This window comes from Saccopteryx bilineata, chromosome 9 (assembly GCF_036850765.1).
Source record: "Saccopteryx bilineata isolate mSacBil1 chromosome 9, mSacBil1_pri_phased_curated, whole genome shotgun sequence".
NCBI classification, from domain to species: domain Eukaryota; kingdom Metazoa; phylum Chordata; class Mammalia; order Chiroptera; family Emballonuridae; genus Saccopteryx; species Saccopteryx bilineata.
Window position 1 is genome coordinate 73,859,887 of NC_089498.1, and position 15,060 is coordinate 73,874,946.

At 50.7% G+C, this 15,060-nt stretch overlaps 1 protein-coding gene across 2 annotated transcripts in view; it reads left to right on the forward strand.

Moving 5' to 3' along the window:
• The window catches only part of LOC136312775 (cadherin-23-like), a 355,498-nt gene that overhangs the window by 173,467 nt on the left and 166,971 nt on the right, over window positions 1–15,060 (forward strand). The gene's annotated exons all lie outside the window — the stretch shown is intronic.

The following is a 15,060-nucleotide window of genomic DNA, read 5'->3' on the forward strand; positions in this document are numbered from 1 at the left end:
AATACTGTATAGTTTATAGACCCTTACACCTGCTCCATGAGGTAATACAATATGACAGAGTCTAAGATTTATTGAGCACCTATTATGCCCTAAGCACTTACCATGTGTTAGCTCTTGTAAGCTTCACAATAGCCTCATGAGGCAGGTTTTATTGTGCCCATCACACTATAACAGGGGTCCCCAAACTACGGTCCGCGGGCCACATGCGGCCCCCTGAGGCCATTTATTCGGCCCCCGCCACACTTCCGGAAAGGGCACCTCTTTCATTGGTGGTCAGTGAGAGGAGCATAGTTCCCATTGAAATACTGGTCAGTTTGTTGATTTAAATTTACTTGTTCTTTATTTTAAATATTGTATTCGTTCCCATTTTGTTTTTTTACTTTAAAATAAGATATGTGCAGTGTGCATAGGGATTTGTTCATAGTTTCTTTTTTTAGTCTGGCCCTCCAATGGTCTGAGGGACAGTGAACTGGCCCCCTGTGTAAAAAGTTTGGGGACCCCTGCACTGTAAGGAAATTGAGGCTGAGAGAGGCTGCCTAACTTCCCTAAAGTGACCCAACAAGTGAGGGGTGGAGCTGAGCCTCAAGCTGCAAATACCCCCAAAGCTGCCCTTATTGTGTCTATTTTCCTCCCCGTAAAGCAGTGGTTCCCAACCCCCGGGCTGCGGACCGGTACCGGTCCGTGGGCCATTTGGTACAGGTCCGCAGAGAAAGAATAAATAACTTACATTATTTCCGTTTTATTTATATTTAAGTCTGAACGATGTTTTATTTTTTAAAAATGACCAGATTCCCTCTGTTACTTCCATCTAAGACTCACTCTTGATGCTTGTCTCGGTCACGTGATACATTTATCCGTCCCACCCTAAAGGCCGGTCCATGAAAATATTTTCTGACATTAAACCGGTCCGTGGCCCAAAAAAGGTTGGGGACCACTGCCGTAATAATTCTTATAATTGCTCCTAACCATTTTTGCTGTTGTTGGAAAGATGAGAAGTGTGCGGTCAGCTCAGTTCATGCTGTGTTGCTCTGTAAACGAGTGTGGGATGGACGGATGACAGCTCCTCATACTGACTCCGCCACTGCCAGCACCCTCCTGGGGACGACTGACACCTGTAACCTTACGCTTCTGGAACCTCTGGGTGGCCTAAGTCATTCTGTGGCAATGCCCTCAAGCATCATTAGTAGAATCTGGCACTTAGCCAGAATGACAGGATCCCAATTTTTCCAGGTCACTTGGCTCTACCCTTGCCTCCTGGACCTGGTCCACTTTCCTCACTTATCTCTGAGAACAGTACAGCAGGGGAGTTAACAGCTGGGGCCCCGGAGCAGCTTGCTTGGGTGCAAATCCTGGTGTTCCCACTTCATATCACATGGGCTGGGACACCTGGAAAACAGGGGCAGTAATAGGGTCTGCTGCATAGGCTGTGCTGAGGATTGTACAGCGTCTTGCATAGAAAGTCCTCAAAACAGGGCCTGACACATAGGAAGTCCTCAGGAGTATGTTATTGCCCTAGATCCAGAAGACTTTTCTCTTGTTGGTAAACCGTTCTGGGAGACACAGCGTATCTATTGGTTGCCACTTCCCAGACTCTTTCAAGTCTCCAGACCATCTCCCGCATCCACTGACACTGTTTCTGGCCTGGACTCAGGAACAGTGTCCTGGAGCCCAGCTACCCACTCCAGGGTGGCTTTTTAGAGAGAATCCTTCTACAGGTTCTACCATACCATTTCCTGCTTTTCTTTCTCAGAATACTCTGCCTTTGCAGAAGGTGGTCATTTTTGTTTTGCCATTGGAGTTTGTAAAGTGCTTTTCCACTGTCAACCCATTTAATCTCCCCTGCAGTTCTTTGTGGAAGGCAGTGCAGGGTTTGTTATACTCATTTCCTGAATGGGGAAACTGAGGCGCCAGACATTTGCACTGATGCTTTGTAGCAGCAGAGAAGAAGTCATTCAAATCGGTATTGAAGAGCCGGAATATGACCCAGAATTTCCAGAGTTGTTTCTGGTTTTTCTCTATCAAGTCAATGTGCAGGATGGGTGATCACCTCTGAATGGATTCTTCCAAAAACTGTTTTCCAAGTCCCTACTGGGGGGAGGAAGGAGGGGAGCTCCCAGAAGCCAGTCAAAGTAACTTCTCAGGTAGGGGAAGGGCTGGAGGGTAAGACTGGACAGCTGAGGTCTGGATTCATGCGTCCACTCTGGTTACTCCTCCCATGCCATAATGAGGGGAGTGGGAGCCCAGCCCCTGAGAGGGGTGAGACTGCCTGATGTTGAAAATGTCATGTCCTGGGGACAGGGGCCAGCATGGTCCCCAGGGCTGCTCCACCATCTGTCCCTTCCTGTCCTCTTCTCTCTGTGTGTGGCCTGCAGCCAGCTGGGCACTCTCCATGATGCATAATGCCTGTGCTGCCCCACACCCCCGCCCTCAGCTCCTGCAGGTCAGCGAGGGAGAGGGCGGAGATGGTGTGCCTGGACCAGGCAGGGCTTGCCAGCCCTGAAGTGTGGGTGCTAGGGGACCGTGACACTGGGGGCAGGACCTTGGAACTCTGCTGTCACTCCTTCTACAGGGAGGTCACTGGGCTGGGGTGGGGTTGCTGCAATGAGGAGGGTGAGATAAATTACCTGGAATCTTCTTAATCCCCAAATAAGGAGCTGGGTCATTTTACACTTGGGTATCACACCTGGGAAATCAAGCTTCTGAGAAAAGGAAGGGAGTCCCCAGATGTAAGTTCAGTGAGGCTCCTCCCAGCCCTGCGTGCCTAACTTCCTCTGTGCAAAGGCCAGAGCCCCTGTGTGCAGGGCAGGAAGAGGGTGGCTCAGCCCAAGCCTGGACATGTGTGCCTAGAAACCGGGGGCGCTGACAGACTCTTCTGGAGAGGGAGGGACGGTCAGTCCCTTTGCTGGCTGATGACGCCTGCTCCAGGGAAAATAGAATACATTCAGTGGAGAGGACAAGCACCATGAGCAAAGACCTAGAGGTGGACCCCCACTCTGGGCGCTGCTATGTGGAACAGTCCAGCAGAAGCCCGGAGTCCTGGTGGGGCAACAAGGAAAGAGGAGTTTGGAGAGAAAAGCTTTGATCAGACTATGGTGATGTTCAAGGCCCAGGAAACTTTGCCTTGGAGGTACAAGATGAGCCAGCATTAGTGTCTGAGGGTGAATAAGATGGGAGGTGGTGCTATAGGACAGAGACTTCCCAGGGTCAGTTCCAGAGTCAGGGCGGAAAGTGGGGGGCCACTTCAGTGGTCCAGCTGTGGGGATACTTTTTTTTTTTCAATTTTTGTATTAATTTTTATCAAAGTCTTATGTATGAGCTTAGAAGTCAGATAGCAAAGCTGGGCTTATAAATGGGAACAGCAGTGTCTTGCCTCATCTTCCCCCACTCCCGATTCCTGCCCTGGGACGACCTTGTTCAATCTCTGGTAGTTACCTTTTTGTTTCCAAATCACACGCTTATTAATCCTTCAGTTTGGGACATTATCTACTGACTTGCAGCTATGAAGATGAGTGTTGCACTTTAGCATCACCTTCCTCGTCTTTGCTACATACACCCACCCTGCTCTTAGTGGGCTTTACCATCCCCCAGCATAATTATATCCCTCCTTTTAGCTCAAATAGCATTTAGTGTGTGCAACTTTATGATTATGTAAGTATTCACAGCTGAGCCTCATAGTGTCCTGTAAATATATTCCCTTTTGTTGTTTCCTCTAGAATTAATATTTCTTTTTTGTCTGTTTGCTTAGAGGTCTACGAATCTATTGCTTATTCCCAAATATTCTCATATAATTAAATACCTCCTCTCAGTATATTAAAAGTATGTTGATTTTTTTAAGGCTTATTTATTTATTTATTTATTTATTACAGAGACAGTGAGTCAGAGAGAGGGATAGACAGGGACAGACAGACAGGAACGGAGAGATGAGAAGCATCAATCATCAGTTTTTCGTTGCGAGACCTTAGTTGTTCATTGATTGCTTTCTCATATGTGCCTTGACCATGGGCCTTCAGCAGACTGAGTAACCCCTTGTTGGGGCCAGTGACCTTGGGTTCAAGCTGGTGGGCTTTTGCTCAAACCAGATGAGCCCGTGCTCAAGCTGGCAACCTCGGGATCTCGAACCTGGGTCTTTTGCATCCCAGTCTGACGCTCTATCCACTGCGCCACCACCTGGTCAGGCAAAAGTATGTTGATTTTTAATTTCAGTTTGAATTTTCCTGTCAACTTCACCTGGAGCATCCATTCTTCTGCTCCAATTCAAATAGGCTGTGCTCTGGCTCGCTTGCCATTCTGGAGGCTGAATGGCCTGATGTGGGTGGGCAGGGGGCGAAAGGCAGGATCACCCTGAGAATTCTTTTGTTTCCTATATCAGGTCCCCTGTACATGGGTGTCATATTTTCCTCTTTCTTAGTTTATACCCTCATTTTGGTAGAATACATACTTCAGTAATTTTCTGGAAAATGATTAATGAAAAAATTTTTTACTTTGTGTTTATTCTACATTGTAGAATAAAAAAAATGTGTTTATTCTACACTCATATTTGTTGACAGTTTGGCTGGGTGTAGAATTCTAGAATGAAAATAGTTTTCCTCATAGTGTGAATTTCTGTATTACTAACCTATAAATACTACTGTTAAGAACTTCAATGCCATTTTGATTCCTGATCCTTTGAATGTAGTCTTTTGTTTTCCCTCTGAAAGTCTCTGGGACTAGGAAAAGAGTTCTTAGTGTTTTGAAACTTCATAGTTTTGCACTGTGGGTCTCTTTTGAACAAGTGGTGGTCTCTTTTGATCTGGAAATGTGTCCTTCTGATATGGGAGATTTTTTTTTACCTTACTTCTTGGCTAATTTTCTCCCGTTCATTTGCTCTGTTTCCTCTCTCTGGAATTCCTCTTAGTTGAGCAATGGATTTTCTGAACTGCTTCTCTAATTTTCTTACCCCCCCCCACTCCCGTTTTCCATCTCTTGAGTTTTGTCCTACTTTCAGAAAAATTTCTTTGACTTTATCTTCCAGCTCTTCTGTTGAGTTTTTCATTTCTAATAGCTCTTCCTTTTCTCTTGGAATGTCTTTATTTCAAAGATGCTATATTTCTCTAAGGATATTAAAGATACTTATTGTTGTTATTCTTTTTTACTATCCCACACACACACCCTGCACACACACACTCACACACAGAGTCTTTCACATTAGAGGCTCTTATCAAATGTTTCAGGACCCTCAGTTGTCTGCTCATATTAAAGAAGGAGTCCACATTTGGCTGCCCGGAAGCTCGCTGTGTATGTTAGGGCAGGGTAGGATGGGCTTCACTATGGGATGATTATGTGAGGGAACAGCTCTCTTCATGGAAATTCCAACACATGAACGTTGTGTTTTCTCTTGGACCAGTTTTCATTCTCCTGCCTGGTTGTCAGTCTTCAGGAGGCTGACCAGCTAAAGAGGACTGATAGGGGGTAGGAGTGGAAGGGAGATGCAGATTGGCACTAAACCTCCCCCTTTTCTGTGCCTTGTCCAGCCTCCAGTCTGAGTCAAGAGCCTGATTAACTCAGCCCCTCCAGAAAGTAAGCTTCCTGTCTCCTGTAAGAGCTGAAGAGAGCATCTCGGAATCTTACCACTCTTCTTAATGATTTGCAGTCTTCCGTTTTCAGCATCACATGGTGTCTCCAGTTTCCAAGCTTTTCTGGGGTTTTGAGACACCAGCCCATTGGCTTTCCTTTCTCTCCTAAGGCAGTTTTGAGTCCCATCTGTTTTGTTTCCAGGATTTTGTTGACATTTGTCGTCTTCTGTTGTCTCTTCTCCTGTTCTTTGTGCCTTGTGGATTTATGTACTTTTAATTCACATATTGTCACTTAGTGTTCTGTGGTGATAAGCTGGGCAGAAACAGAAGTAAATAGATGTGTTCAATCTACCATGTTTAACAGGAAGTCCTGATTCGGTTAAAGCATTCAGTGAGGGCCTTCTATGTTCAGATGACAGTGCTAGCTTTGTAGAGGTGGCCAGGGTAAATGACGAAGAGAAAGGGAATACTTGGGAATGTTGAAGCAAGAAAGAGGGCAAGTCCAAGATCATTCCAGCAGGTGCAGACACTGGCAGACATCAGGAAGTCATGAAGTGAATTAGGTAAGCACTTTGATGAATGTCTTCCTGGGATCCCGAATGGACAGTACATAGCTGGAGGCCGACGAGGAGCAGGGGCTCAGGATTGGGGAGTGCTAAGCTGGCTCCAAGGAGATGTGGATCAGCTGGGGAGGCCAGCCCAACCCACAGAAGTTGCTCAAGCCAAGTCAGGGTCCGTGGGCCTCAGGACCCAGCCCATCAGTACTCCTTCAGCCCAGAGAGCTGGCACCTCCACCTGACAGCCCTCCTGAGCTCTCAGAGCAAACCCAGCACCGTTTAAAGTCCAACACTCATCATCCAAGTAAGAGCAGATTCTGGTCAAAAGAAGGGATGTTGTGATACCATCTTTTCCTGACTTCCCTGCAAAGATAGGTGCTGGCACATGTATATGTATACATGGGGGGCTTTGCAGACACAGCTGTGCTCTGTCCCCAGCCAATGGGACCACCTGAGACATCCGTTGAGGCCCCGTGGACATCTGCCTCCACCGGTTCTCTTCCTGCACGGTTTCTCCCTCGGGACCCTGCTCTCCGCTGATGCTCATATTTCCATAGACCCCATTTCTCCTCCACCATGAGATAGAATGCCACAGGCTTCTAAAACTTCTTATGAGGGGGTAACCTCCTCCCCAGCCCCCGCCCTGCCCAGTAGGGCCTTGCATCCAGAGTCACCAGTGAAGAGGTGCCTGCTTTGGCACTCAGCGGAAACCAGAGGCTTCTCCCATTTGCCCCAGGCAACCCCTTATCAGAAAGGCCTTCATCTCTAATTTGAACTCTTCTTGTCATAGTGAGAGTATATTTCCTGATCCCAAATGAAAGTATGCAAATTTCTTTGAAATATCTTCTTTCTCCTTAAATTTATGGGGGGCCAAAGCTCCCCATTAACCCTTCTCTAATCTGAGTAACCTGAAGCCCCCAGCCCTTCTGTAAAGGGAAGTGAGTGAATCAGCCCCGCGAGAACAGGGGCCCTGAGCCTCCTCTCCACTCTCATCTCCGGGGTCCTCAGAGGTGAACTGAATTCGAATCCTGATGCCACCACCACTTGTAAGCTGGGTGACTTTGGACAAGTTGCTTAATTTCTCTGAGGTTCCACTTCCCCTATCTGGGAAAAAGAAGTGTTATGGAGGGTTGATCCCCTCCCCTCCCTACCCACCTCAGAAACTAGCAGCCCAGCTTCTGAGCAGCAAGAATGCACTGCAGGAGGGTCCGCTCCTCACCAGGATCCACAGAGGTGCCCACACCCTATTGAAACTCTATCTATCAGGAATCTATTAGGAATGCATTTTATAACAGGCTTTTATAATAAGATATTAAAGACTGTGGCGGCATCTAGCAAGCATTCCATAAATATTAATAATGCCTTTAGAGATGGCACCGACAGTGGAAGCGGTGGGGCTGCTGAGGTTTGGCGAGAGCACAGACTCTATCTAAAGGGGGTACACCTAGAAGGTGGGAGCTGTGGCTGCACTTCTCCTTTCTCCTAGCTTCCTTTCTCTCGTGGCAAATCCTTACACTTCTTTTTTTTGTTCACAACTTTGCCTCTGTAATTTCTTTTTTCCCTTTAAGTTAGTCACTTTCTCCTCACCTTTCTCCTTCCTTCTCTTTTCTCTTACAAGCTCTCTCCCCCTCATTCCACCTCCCCTTTGTCCCCCCCCCCCGGTTCTGCCCTCTCATCATCCCATCCTAGGTTTCTTTGTCCCCTGTCACCTCCCCTTCCACCCCTTTCCTCGTGGTCCCTGCCTCTGTCCCCCCACCCTCCCTCCTGACCTCTCTCTGTCAGGTTCTTCCTGTCCCGCGGTGCATAGCGCACCCCCCCATGTGTTCCCGTCAGCACCCCAGCCACCTCTGTAGAAGCCTGGAGTGTAATGTAACTCACACTGCATGTGAGAAGTGAGCTATTTATCATTATTATTAACGAACAAGATCCCTTGCACGGCAGAACTTTCCCAGTCTATTCCCTTGTCACCCCAGGAGTAGCAAAGAGATTTATTTGTCTGTGAATTGCACAGGGTGGCCCATTTACAGCAGGTCCATCAGAAGTGACATGGAGCTTAAATGGGCACTGGAAGAGGCAAGGGCCAGCCCTGTCTACCATTTGCCTATGGTGGGCTCCTTGCTGAGAGGGCACCTGGGCAGATGCAAGGGTTTGGCAGAGGATGTGCCTCAACACTCTCCCTGACTCCCAGGAAGTGTGAGCGGTGCATTTTGGTAGATTTCCATTGAAGTGGCCCAGAAGCCATGAGGAAGTGGGTGGGACTGGGCAGAGGGCGCCATGAGGAAGGGGCACAGGAAGCAGAGCTGGGGTGGAGTACTGGGCCCAGAAGCCTGCCTCAGAAGCAGGAGTAATCACGCCCCCTGGGGCCTTTCATCCAAGGACCAGCTGCTGCTTTCCAACAAGAAGGTAGACCCTGAACCCGTTTCCACAATGCATATGTAGAGGGAAGTTGCCCTCGAATGGAGCAGCCCTATCCCCAGCTGAAATGTGCCTTTGGCCCTTTCTCCGTGGCCCAGGCCTACCTTGGTGATGTTTCTGTAGACCCTGAACCCCAAGCCCAGACACCAGGGACATCTTATCCAGGTAGGCGGGGCCTGGCTCTGTGGGCCGTCCCTCTTTGAGGGCTGTTGTTACTGATTGTGTCACGCCCATGATTGAGCTGTCCCCTCCCACCTCTGCCACCCACCCTCACATGCATGCTGATCTTTGCAGGGACCTGACTGGATTTGCATGTTAAAGAAGACACTTAAAAAGAAGAAGGAGCCAGATTTCATTCATCCAGGACACTTTTTTCTCCCCATTATCACCACCTGAGCCCTCAGCAGTCTGGGCTCAGTGGCCAAGAGCTTTGCTTTCTGTGGCCCAGACTGGGCGTTAAAGGGGTGGGGTCCCAGCACGGGAGGGTGAGGAAGAGCCTGGCCAGGAGGGCTTTCTCGGGGCTGGATGGATGCATTCTGGGGGCCGGGGAGAGTAAGACGCTGAGACCCATGGAAATCAGCATGAGCAAAGGCTCCCCACACAGGAAGGACAGACTAGATCGGGTCTCAGCGCCACAGCCAGGGACAGGAAGTGACGTCCAGGCAGGGTGGTCTCCACACAGGAAGGACAGACTAGATCGGGTCTCAGCGCCACAGCCAGGGACAGGAAGTGACGTCCAGGCAGGGTGGTCCCCACACAGGAAGGACAGACTAGATGGGGTCTCAGCGCCACAGCCAGGGACAGGAAGTGACGTCCAGGCAGGGTGGTCCCCACACAGGAAGGACAGACTAGATGGGGTCTCAGCGCCACAGCCAGGGACAGGAAATGACGTCCAGGCCAGGTGGCTCCCAGAACCCCTTGTCCCTGCCTTTCTCCCTCACTGTGCCTCGTTCTTCTCAGGACGGGCCTCCTCAGCCTGCCCATGGCTTCTCTGCCACCCTGAAATCTGTGGCTGTATAGCTTCGGCCTGTTACGGTGCCCACACCAGCCCTAACCAGGTAACAAGAATCTTCTTCTCCAGGTTCCCACAGAAAATTGATTTAACTTTCAAGGCCCCATCTGATTGGGCTATTAGAATCAGGTGGTCACCCCTGGATGAGTCAGAGTGGCCCGGGTCTAAAGTCACTCGGTACAAACTGGCCACCTAGAGCCCTCCTCTTGAGCAGAGAGAGATGAGGGTATAAAAGCATGTTTACTTGGAAGGAAGGTGAGTGGGAGAGGTGGTGGTTGGCATCTCTGGGTGGGGTGACAAAAGCACTTGATTTCCAGTCACAGCTCTGCTGTGAACCACCTGTGACACCTAGAGAAAGGCACATCCCTTCATTTTCCCATCTGTAAAATGGCTGACTGGCTAATCCTCAAGGTTCCTTCCAGTTTCCTCATCCAAGCCTTCCCTAAGTTGTGCATGGGCAGGCCTGGCCTCTGCTGTGTTCAGGAGCTTCCTGGGCCTCCAGGCACCCTTCCCACCCCTACATCGGATCTCACTTCCATGTTGGATCCCACTCCCCTCTCACAGACTATCCAAACCCATGTTGGAGGGTCTCCATAGGTTCCCCCATCCTGACAACCTGACCTTGTGTGCAGCAACCATGAACCACTCAACGAAGGTGTTCTCTCTCTGATTTTTTTTTAAGTGAGAAGAGGGGAGATAGTGAAACAGACTCCTGATGTGCCCTCACCAGGATCCACCCAGCAACCTCTGTGTGGGGCCAATGCTCAAATCAACCAAGCTATTTTTAGAGCCTGAGGCTAACTAGGAACATCTGAGCTAGCCTCAGAGCGCAGGGCCACACTTGAACCAATTGAGCCACTGGCTGGGGAAGGGAAAAAAAGAGAAGGGGAAGAGAGAGGGGAAGAGAAGCAGATAGTTGTTTCTCCTGTGTGCCCTGACCAAGAATTGAACCTGGGACATCTGTATGCTGGGCCGACGCTCTATCTGCTGAGTCACTGGCCAGGGCCCTCTTTCTGAATTTTAAAATGCCCATTCATCTAAGTTCATGATGAAGACATTAACTGTTTACACTGTTTCTAATACACCCCTCTTTAAACAGGGCTCATCTCAGGCTGCCTGTGATGGTATTTTATTACCGTAATAATAATTACAATGACCATTTATTGAGTATTGCTCAATATTGCTGTGTGCCTGGCTCAGCGAGCTTTTTTTTTACATCTTATCTCATGCACTCTTTCTCACAACCCTAGGAGGTAGGTACTGATATCAGCTTCACTTTTACATTTTCTTTTATGTGAGGAAACTGAGCCAAAAGGGAAATTTAACAGCATATGTCTGAGGTCTCCAGCCAGAAAGCAGAAAGACTGGGACTCAGACTTGGAGTCCATGCTCTGAGCCACGAAGTTTTACTGCCTGCAGTATACTTGGAAACCCAGGTGCACCTGCCCTGTGGAGGAAATCTGCTTGCGTAGACCTGTGAGCACAGCTGCACATTTCCATGGAACAGCAGCTGGGTGCTCAGATGTGGTGATTGATGACTGTCCCCTCACACCTCATTTCCCTGACAGAGCATGGCGTCCAGGACCCAAAATGCAGGAAGTCAGCATTCTCTTCTCTCCAATGGCTTGTCCCTTCTAAGAATATGAATGGCTCTTTGCCAGGCCTATTTAAAACCTTTTCTAAGTTATGCTGAAATTAAATGGGTTTCCACTGCAGGGCATGAAACATAAAAGCCAAGAAGGTCAGACACAAGACCATCCCTTCTTTTTTTTCCTTTTCTTCTGTCTTCTCTTAAATCTTGCTCCTAAATCTTCTGATCAGACGCTCAGAGAGCCTTTGCAGAGGCTGCGCAGTACAGAGGGGTGAAATGCCCTCTCCTACCGGAGGCAGGGGGCCAGAGAGCTGGGTCTCTTGGAAACCATCCTGGATCTCCTCTGGGCACCAGCTCATGTGGGATGTGTTTGAAATGCCATCTAGTGCCCCACAGAGGGCTGGCTGCCGTGAAATCAGAGCATGCCCTTCCCTCACGTGGCAGGAACCACAGGTCCCAGTGGAGTGTTTTGTTCTGGAGCGTGGGGCTGGCTCCGGCACTGTTGGATCTGGGGGTGGGGGTGGGGAGGGAGAACTGTAAGTCAGCTGAGAACATTATAAAGATCTCCTCGATATGAGTGCCACCGTTGTGGCATGCCTGGGCAGAGGCTGGCCTCTCTGAGCCTGGCACCAGGGGAGTTCAGTCTTAGGCTTTACTCACGGTGGCTCTGGGGATGTAGTTGCAGAGTGCCTATATCCATCAGGGTCCCCCAGGGAACAGCGCAGCTCTGAAAGTTCTAGTAAAGGCATTTCAGTGACGAGACAATGGGTGCTCAGAGGAGGGGTGGGCATGGCTGTGGTATTAGAAGATGCCAATGGGCCCTGGCCGGTTGGCTCAGTGGTAGAACGTCAGCCTGGCGTGTGGAGGTCCCGGGTTCGATTCCCGGCCAGGGCACACAGGAGAGGCACCCATCTCCTTCTCCACCCCTCCCCCTCTCCTTCCTCTCTCTCTCTTCCCCTCCCTCAGCCGAGGCTCCATTGGAGCAAAAGATGGCCTGGGCGCTGGGGATGGCTCCTTGGCCTCTGCCCCAGGCACTAGAGTGGCTCTGGTCACGACAGAGCGACGCCCTGGATGGGCAGAGCATTGCCCCCTGGTGGGCAGAGCGTTGCCCCCTGGTGGGCATGCCGGGTGGATCCCGGTCGGGCGCATGCGGAAGTCTGTCTGATTGCCTACCCGTTTCCAGCTTCAGAAAAAAAAAAAAAAAAGAAGAAGATGCCAACACATCAGAGACTAGCAGCAGTGGGAAACTGGAACTGCCCATGGGGCTGAAGGGGAAGGGGAAGGGAAGGGAAGGCCGCCAGAGGCCACCAGAAGCTGAGCCAGGGAGGAGAGGCTACTGAGCTGGAACTGGGGGAGTGGGGAAGCGATACCCCAAACAATTTCTCTTCCTGACACCTCCCCAAACTCTGAGCTCTAAGCAGCACCTGCCATTGGCAAAAGCCAGCCAGCAAGGGGGCCTGGAATGCAATGAGGCTGCCCTAGAGTGGGCAAGTGGAGGGGAAAGGAGAGGCAGAACAGGGTACTCCGTAGATCTGGGGGTCACAGACAAGAAATACCCAGCACGGTATCATTAAAATTCATAGTGCTTCCCGACAACTTTCTGCCCTTGAAGGTGTTCTTGTCTGCAGTCCTCTAGAAGGTGTTCCGACAATAAAATCACAACTGCCATCTTTGAAGTGCTTATTATATGCTGGGAAGTTTACACTCATCAGTTTCTGTACTCTTTGTCCTAACCCTATGAGATTTTATTAACTTCAGTGTACAGAGAGGGGATTAAGGGTTGGGGAGATTAAGTAACTAGTCCAAGGACACACACCGAGGCTGGGGTTTCATCTGAGGTCTGTCCATCCCTGAAACCTCACACTTGCCGCTCTGCCTCCTTGCACACTTGATTTTCTATTGGAGGGAAAGAGAACATCTGTTTTCCAAGCCACAGAGCAGGGAGAGCAGACCTAACAAAGGAAAAGCACGTCAGAAACCCAGACGTGTGAGGGAGCGTGCTGGGCTTAAGCAGCACAAACTGCTCTACCGCCAGGAAATAGTAACGGGTAAGAACAGATACTACCCGTGATCTTAGCTAAAAGGCCAAGAAGCCACACCTCCCAGGAAATAACGTGTGAAAGAGGAGACAGGGCCAGACCATTCTCTGCAGAGTGGCACCGGGGGTCACGGATGTTGTGGAGGGAAGGGCCTCCCCTGCCTGCCGCCTGTCTCAGGGCTGGGTGGGGAAGGACAGGGTCTCAGCCTGTCTCCCCTGCCTGCCGCCTGTCCTCAGGGCTGGGGGGGAAGGACAGGGTCTCAGCCTGTCTCCCCTGCCTGCCGCCTGTCTCAGGGCTGGGTGGGGAAGGACAGGGTCTCAGCCTGTCTCCCCTGCCTGCCGCCTGTCCTCAGTGCTGGGTAGGGAAGGACAGGGTCTCAGCCTGTCTCCCCTGTCTGCCGCCTGTCTCAGGGCTGGGTGGGGAAGGACAGGGTCTCAGCCTGTCTCCCCTGCCTGCCGCCTGTCCTCAGGGCTGGGTGGGGAGGGACCGGGTCTCAGCCTGTCTCTCCTGTCTGCTGCCTGTCCTCAGTGCTGGGTAGGGAAGGACAGGGTCTCAGCCTGTCTCCCCTGTCTGCCGCCTGTCTCAGGGCTGGGTGGGGAGGGACAGGGTCTAAGCCTGTCTCCCCTGTCTGCCGCCTGTCCTCAGTGCTGGGTGGGGAGGGACAGGGTCTCAGCCTGTCTCCCCTGCCTGCCGCCTGTCCTCAGTGCTGGGTGGGGAGGGACAGGGTCTCAGCCTGTCTCCCCTGCCTGCCGCCTGTCCTCAGTGCTGGGTGGGGAAGGACAGGGTCTCAGCCTGTCTCCCCTGCCTGCCGCCTGTCCTCAGTGCTGGGTGGGGAAGGACAGGGTCTTAGCCTGTCCATTGAACCTGATACTCCTCCAGAAACAGTGGCAACTCCTGGCCGTTCCCCCTGGGGGCCCTTTCCAGACTGACTAGACACCTTATTGAGGACACCCTTCCCTCAAGCAGATAGACCTGGAGGCTGACTGTTTGCATGCCCAACCCAGGTCCTCAAAGAAGCTGCTCAAGGTAGTGACACAGGGTGCAGGTCATGGCCAGCAGCATGGAGAAGCGGATGCCCTTCTTGAAAAGAGCCCTGCAGGTGTCAGAAGGGACCCAGTCATTGTCCCAGTTTAAAAAAGAGCACAGAGGAGCAGAAATGTTGTGTCTCTCCCCTGAGGGAGCTTAGAGCCCAGTCCCATGGTCCTGCTAGAAGGTGCACACATGCTGGCCGTGGACCTTAGCATCACACAGAAGAGTCAGGAGAAGAATTGTCATCGATATTTTCAAGAAGCGTTTGGTATAGAGCTTGAGATCATGGGCTAGACCCGAAGTCAAGGCCTTCCACTTCCTAGTCCTTGTGACCTGGGCAAGTAGCTTGACTTCCCTGAACCTCATCTTCCTTTTTGAAAACTGAGAAACAGCTAGCTACCACCTGGAAAGCTACTTGTCGCAGAGCTGACAGGTGCAGCCCCAGCTCAGGAGCTGGCACATGCTAATCCGTCAACGGGAGCGTCGAGTTTTACCTTATTGTCTCTGCGAAGGGCCTCATTACACTGTCTGTCTTCAGCTGTGTCCAGGGCGCACTAAATTATGAATAAATTAACTCACCCAACAGTTAGCAGACACGGCTTACCAACCAGTCTGGTGGTGGGCACTGCGCTGATGAAAGCTGACCGTTGGGCAGCAGATGCAAACAGATACTCAGAATATAATGTGCTAAGTGCTATTGTAGAGAGATTCCTTCACGTCTTCCTGGGGGATATTCATAAAGTCTGATATGTGCCCAGCACTGTGCTAGGCAAGGCAGATAGAGCCTGTCTTCCGTGGAGCACGTGGGCTATAAGGGAGAACAGGCACTGACCATGGAATTACAGCAGAAATGTGGGGGGCCGTT